The following is a 6,000-nucleotide window of genomic DNA, read 5'->3' as shown; positions in this document are numbered from 1 at the left end:
ATAATGTCAGGAGGTCCTTACAAAATGTGGGTACATGCTGTGGTGAGCTGAATAATGGCCCCCAAAAGATTTCCACATCTGTTATGGGTTGAACTGTGCCTCCTCAAAGCTCATATGTTGAAATCTCCCATCCCTCCAAATGTGAATTTAATTTGAAATAGCGTTTTTACAGAGAGAAGTTAAAATGAAGTCATCAGGGTTAAGTCCAATCCAATACGACTGGAGTCCTTATAAAATGGGAATTTGGAGACAAACATACACAGAGGGAGAATGCCGTGTGAAAAAGAAGGCAGAGATCAGGTGATGTTTTCAGATGCCACGGAATGTCAAAGATTGCCAGCCAATCACCAGGAGCTAGAGGAGAGGCATAGGACAAACTCTTTATCACGCCCTTGGAAGGAATCAATCCTGCCGACACCTTAATCTTGGACTTCTAGCCTCTGAAACTTTGAGAAAATAAGTTCTATTGTTAAGGCCACTCAATTTTTGATACTTTGTTAAGGTGGCCCCTGCTAAACTAATACAATCTCTGTGTCTCCTGAACCTGAGAAGATGATACCTTACCTGAAAAAAGGGACTTAGAAGAGGTGATTAATTTAAGGATCTTGAGATGGGGAAATTACCTGAATTATCAGGATAGGCCCAGTGTAATCACAAAGTCCTTATAAGCGGGAGACAGGAGGATTAAAATGAGTAGAGGTAGATGTGATGATGTGAGTAGAGTTCGGAGTGATATGAGGAAGGGATCACAAAACAAAAAACAAAGACGGCTCGCCTCTAGAAACTACATAAGGCAAGGAAATGGATTCTTCCTTCAGAGCCTCCAGAAGGAAGCTGTCCTGTCAATACTTTGAATTTAGTCCAGGGAGGCCAGTATTGGGCTTCAGCCCTCCAGAACCATAATATAATAAATTTGTGTGGTTTAAGCCCCTATATTTGTAGCAATTTGTTACAGCAGCCATAGGAAACTAATACACATGTCCTGGCACAGGGCCAGTAGCAAGCATAATGCTTCATCAGTTTAGTAATCTACAAAGTCCATTCCTTGATTACTTCATGGTCTTTCCAGTTACCAAGTGCTTCCACTTACTTGGAAGGAAATTTCTCTAGTGTCTTTGAGTTAACTAGCGAGATCCTGTTGTCTTAACACATCAGACCTAGTTCCCAAGGCCACCAGGTCTGCTTAGTATGTTGGGAAGACTGGTGTTGTTTTTACTGAATATTACATTTCCAGAAGACATTTCTCTTTTCTGTCTACCTCTGCCTTACCCTCTCCCAGTAAAACAAATCCTGGGAAAACAGCTACCTTTACGTTTCTGGATTCTCATCTGTATTCTTCTGTTTTCATGACCCTGTCTCACTGAGGTGAGTAGTTGAGGCTGATGTTGTTTTGGGGTCACTCAATCAAATAAGCGCAGGATGAGCCTCAAAGGAACCCACATCTCCTAACCCACTGTGGTAAGCTCCAAGACTCTCATATGAAGCCACATGATTAAGTACGGGAAATGATTTTGTGACAATTGAATTTCTTAACAGTAGAAACTAGTGAAGAAATACAGTTTGAGCAAGAAGAGGTGTGATTGGCTGACAGTTTTTAGTATTTAACAAATTCGATATAATCCACAGATGAGAAGAGAGTAAATGAAAGAGGTCAAATGATAACATTTGCATGTTTTTCCTTTTCTTGTGTTTTATATCAAAGTGAATTTGCTTGTTATTTTATTTTTTCATAAAAGAATAGTCATTCTAGCAAAGAGGCGAAGTATCATTGAGATTGTCATCATAAAAGTGTCAATACATTTTCTAGTCTGCTGTTGCATATGTTCTTGTTCCACTGAACCAATGTTACCACCAGCTCTTTGTTCCTGAAGTCTTTACAGAAAATTTTGAAGCTGGTTTACAGGGATGGTTCAGCTCCATGAATGTGTGACTCCCTCAGTTGCATTGAAACGCACATCCAAAGATACGCAGGATATACATAACTTTCCCCAGTGTAAACCAAGACATCCTGAAAAATCAAACTCATGACATAAAACAGAAAAGAAATAACAGGGAAGTGAAATATGGATAGAGATAGTGATAGGTTGTGATTAGAATGGTAAATTAGTATTATTAGACCATGAATACATCAAATACACCATGCCATTCATGTTATTTATATTATGTCATAGTAAATGCTTTTAACTCATGAATTTTTAATTCATGAACTTTTAACTCACAAATTAAAAAGAATTCTCAATATAGAATATATAAGTCTAACTATTTGTACCCTATACCAATAATACTGAAGTTTTTGGTGATAGTATTGGAGGCCATAATACGCCACCACTACTCATAATTCTCACCATGTTATTGAGAAACAGATGAAGAATATTTCACCCATGCAGAAGACTATCACCCCCAGCAGTTGTAGGCAGATCTGTTCAACAGCAGGCCTTGCCCTAAAGGGGCAGGTCACTTATATCATGGAGGAGAAAACTGTGTGTCCCTGGAGAAAGGCTGCTGGCTAAGAGGGAAAAGGAGGGAACTGAAGCCTCACTTGCATACCCGTCCTTCTAATCTCACCCAACAGTGAAGTCCTTACTACTCAAAGGAGAAAGGTGATCCACCTGTTAGAAATGTAGACCCTCAAGGCCCACTCCAGATCTGCTGAATCAGAATGTGCATTTTAACTAGACCCCCAGGTGATGTGTTTAAAACTTTGAAAAACACTGGAAGTCACTCCTCCTCCTTGGGGGAAGAGTGAGTGAGTGGGGGAGCAGGGATCCTCAGATATGACTACACCTTAGAATCACCCCAGAAGCTCTTTAAATAACATATTCCTGGGCTATGCTCCTGAAAAAGTTAAATCAGAATTTCTCTGGCCCAACCTGGGAAAAATAATTTTTATTTATCCTCCTCAGATAATTCTTATGAGAAGATAGCGTTGAGAATCTCTGGTTACAGAGTCTGGCAGAAGCTGCTCTTCAGAAAATGGGGTATTTATACTTTATGAAGCAATGGAGAAACTCTGAGGGGAGATGTAGCTTTACTCTATATTCTTAAAAGTATAAAATATATATATATAATATGTAAGCTTTTTAAAAATTACAAAATTTATGTTATGTAAATATATAATTATGATTTAATAACTCTATAACTGTAAAATATTTTTTAGTTCACTTACTCAATCAGGCTTAAACATTCTATTTATGTTCACCATGGTTTAGACTAGTGGTGGGAAGAGACCAGAACTAATCAGAGCCATTCTGCTTCCATCTTCATGAGCCCACTCCTCAGGCTGCTAGTAAGCAGTAGAGTCAGCGCCTCAGGAATCTCCGAGAGGAGTCCCAAAGAGCACATGAGGTGAAATCATTCAAAGGCTACACTGTACTTCAGGCTGAAATGCACAAAACTATTCCACCTATAAATAACTGCATCACTTCAAAATTCACCTAGTTTTACTCTAAATATTTTGTACTGACCCACCCAGAATTTCTTGCCATTCCTTAACACTTTTCTGGAAAGCAATTAGCATTCGGGGAATGAAAGCGCACTTGTTTAAGGGGCTGTATCTGCAGCTTTAAGAGTGTTCTTATCAAGGATTAAAGGTCCTCAGTGGGTGTCAATCTAGCTTGCTTCTGAAATATTATCTCTCTTTCTTAGATTTTTGGACTTCAGCAACATCTCTGTACTTGTATTTACTAGAGTATTTTAGATCATTTCATCCATGTTTAAAGCAGATAGGAAAAGTTATACCTCCTTCTTTCCATATCTCTTGCCTAACTTTCAAGATTTCATATCATGCACTTAATCTCTATCTAGAATATCTTTTATGAGTAAAGGTCTTCTTATAACTAGGCTTCAGAATATCAACTTTGTCTAAGATAATATTTTTCTTAAGGTCAGCAGTGACCTGATAAAGAAAAAAAAGTTATCTCCCTGGCTCTCCCCGTAGGAGTTGGCTAAAAGTCCAGCAGAGAGAAGAATTATGGGGTTGGGTCTTTTGATCTTGAATAATACAGAGCTGTCATTTTCTAAAATAAAAATGCTACCTATGGTACCCAAACACTAAAAATTTGCCTCTGTTATGGGTGTTGTTCTACCAAGATCTGTCAGTACAGTCCTTGAGAACGAAGTACATAAAACTCTATTCCACGTGCTCCAAGTTGTCAATTTCAGAACTTCTGCTTCTACCATTACAAAGATATCCCAGCTGGACTTGCCTTCTGCATAAACGACTAAAACCCTGGATAGAATATATAAAATTTGCTTTCAGGCATGGGAGAGCAATTAGAAGAAGGCAATAATCATTCAGAGAAGGAAAACAAATCTAGGAAGGATAACAGCAGCCATGGCTTTCTGCTTTTTGGCAAGTTCAGGAGGAGAAACCTCAAGACTCCAGAGTTTATGCTGACTTGAGGAGAAAGAGATTGGACTTTAGAGAAGCTGAGGCTACCAGAATTTGCAAAGGAAAATACCAGAGAAAAAGGGAGGCATGCAAAATAAGAACCCCAGAAAGTTACATAGACTTCTCCTTGAGTCTTTAAGCTGAATAGCAGTATGCATGTGTGTAGAGTGAAATTCTACAAGCCAAAGACAAAATAGTTGCTAGTGAGCTTAAGCCTTCAAATTCCCCAAGTTCACAGAGGGCCAGGACTCAGTCAGGTTTCTTTGAACACACAGGAGAGATCTTGTTGAATAAGCAGAGCATTCAGTGGGCACCTACAAATGTCAGTCCTTAGTAGTAAGGGTAACTAGCCCCAAGTAAAAATGACTCTAGAGTTGCTCCCAAAAGATATTTTAAGAAGCATCCAAAGGATGAAGCTAAACCTTAAGTGAATTAAATATCTGCCATAGAAAAGGCACAAGACTCTTTAAAGGCAGACTATGATATCTAGCACTAAGCAACATAAATATCAAAATATTCATCATCCAGTAATAAATTACTAGATATGAAATAAGTAGAAAGGTGTGAACATATCCAGGAGAAAAGTTAGTCAATGAGAAGGGACCCAGAAATGACAGATATAGGGATTAGAAAAATTTTTAACACAATACTGTAAATAGAATAAATATATTTAAGTATTTAAGAAGAACATTAACATAAAGAAGAGAAATATAGAAGACATTAAAAAAGATGAAATGGAACTTCCAGAAGTAAAAAATGTAATATCTGAAATTATACTATCACTGAGTGTAATTAAAAGCAGGTTAGATGTTGTAAAGAAAAATCAGTGAAAGTGGAAGACATAGTCATAAGAATTATACAAAATGAAGCACAGAGAACAAAAATACCAGAAAAAAATGGAGGGACATTCTGAATTTGGAGACAATCTCAAGTAGCTCAAGGTAATTGTAGTTAGTGTCCAGAACAATAGGTGAGAGAAGATGGCACAGGAAATTTTTGAAGAAATAATAACTGAAATTTTTCCAGTTTGATCAAAATTGTAAACTAACAGATTTAAGATACCCAATGAACATAAATGAATCAAACATAAAGAAAATGATACCAAGGCAAATCAAAATTAGATTGCTGCAAGTCAATGATAAAGAGAATTAAAAGCAACCAGAAGTAAAAAGAACATGACATACAGTCAGGCAGTGAAACAAAGATAATCATGAATGGAAGTTTCTTACCAGAAGTAATGCAAACCAGAAGAAAGTAAAATAGAATTTTTCAAGTGCTGAAAGGAAAAAAAACAAAAAAAGACAACTTATAATTCTATTTCTAATAAAAGTAATTTCTAAAATGATGGTGGAAAAAAAAATTTCAGAAAAAAATAGAAAGAGACAAGAATATTCACACCAGTAGAGCTACATTTCAAAAAATGTTGAAAGAAATTATCCATTCAAAAATAAAATGATATCAATTAGAAACAAAGATCTACACAAAGGAAGGACTAGCACTGAAAAAAGTAAATATGTGGGTAAACGTAAATGATATTTTATCACTTTATATTTTAAAAAGATAACTGGTCAAAGCAGAAATAATAGCAGAAGTACATGTCTGACATCAAT

This window comes from Equus asinus, chromosome 24 (genome assembly GCF_041296235.1).
Source record: "Equus asinus isolate D_3611 breed Donkey chromosome 24, EquAss-T2T_v2, whole genome shotgun sequence".
NCBI lineage: Eukaryota > Metazoa > Chordata > Mammalia > Perissodactyla > Equidae > Equus > Equus asinus.
The sequence above is the reverse complement of the archived record's forward strand: the minus strand, read 5'-3'. Positions refer to the sequence as shown.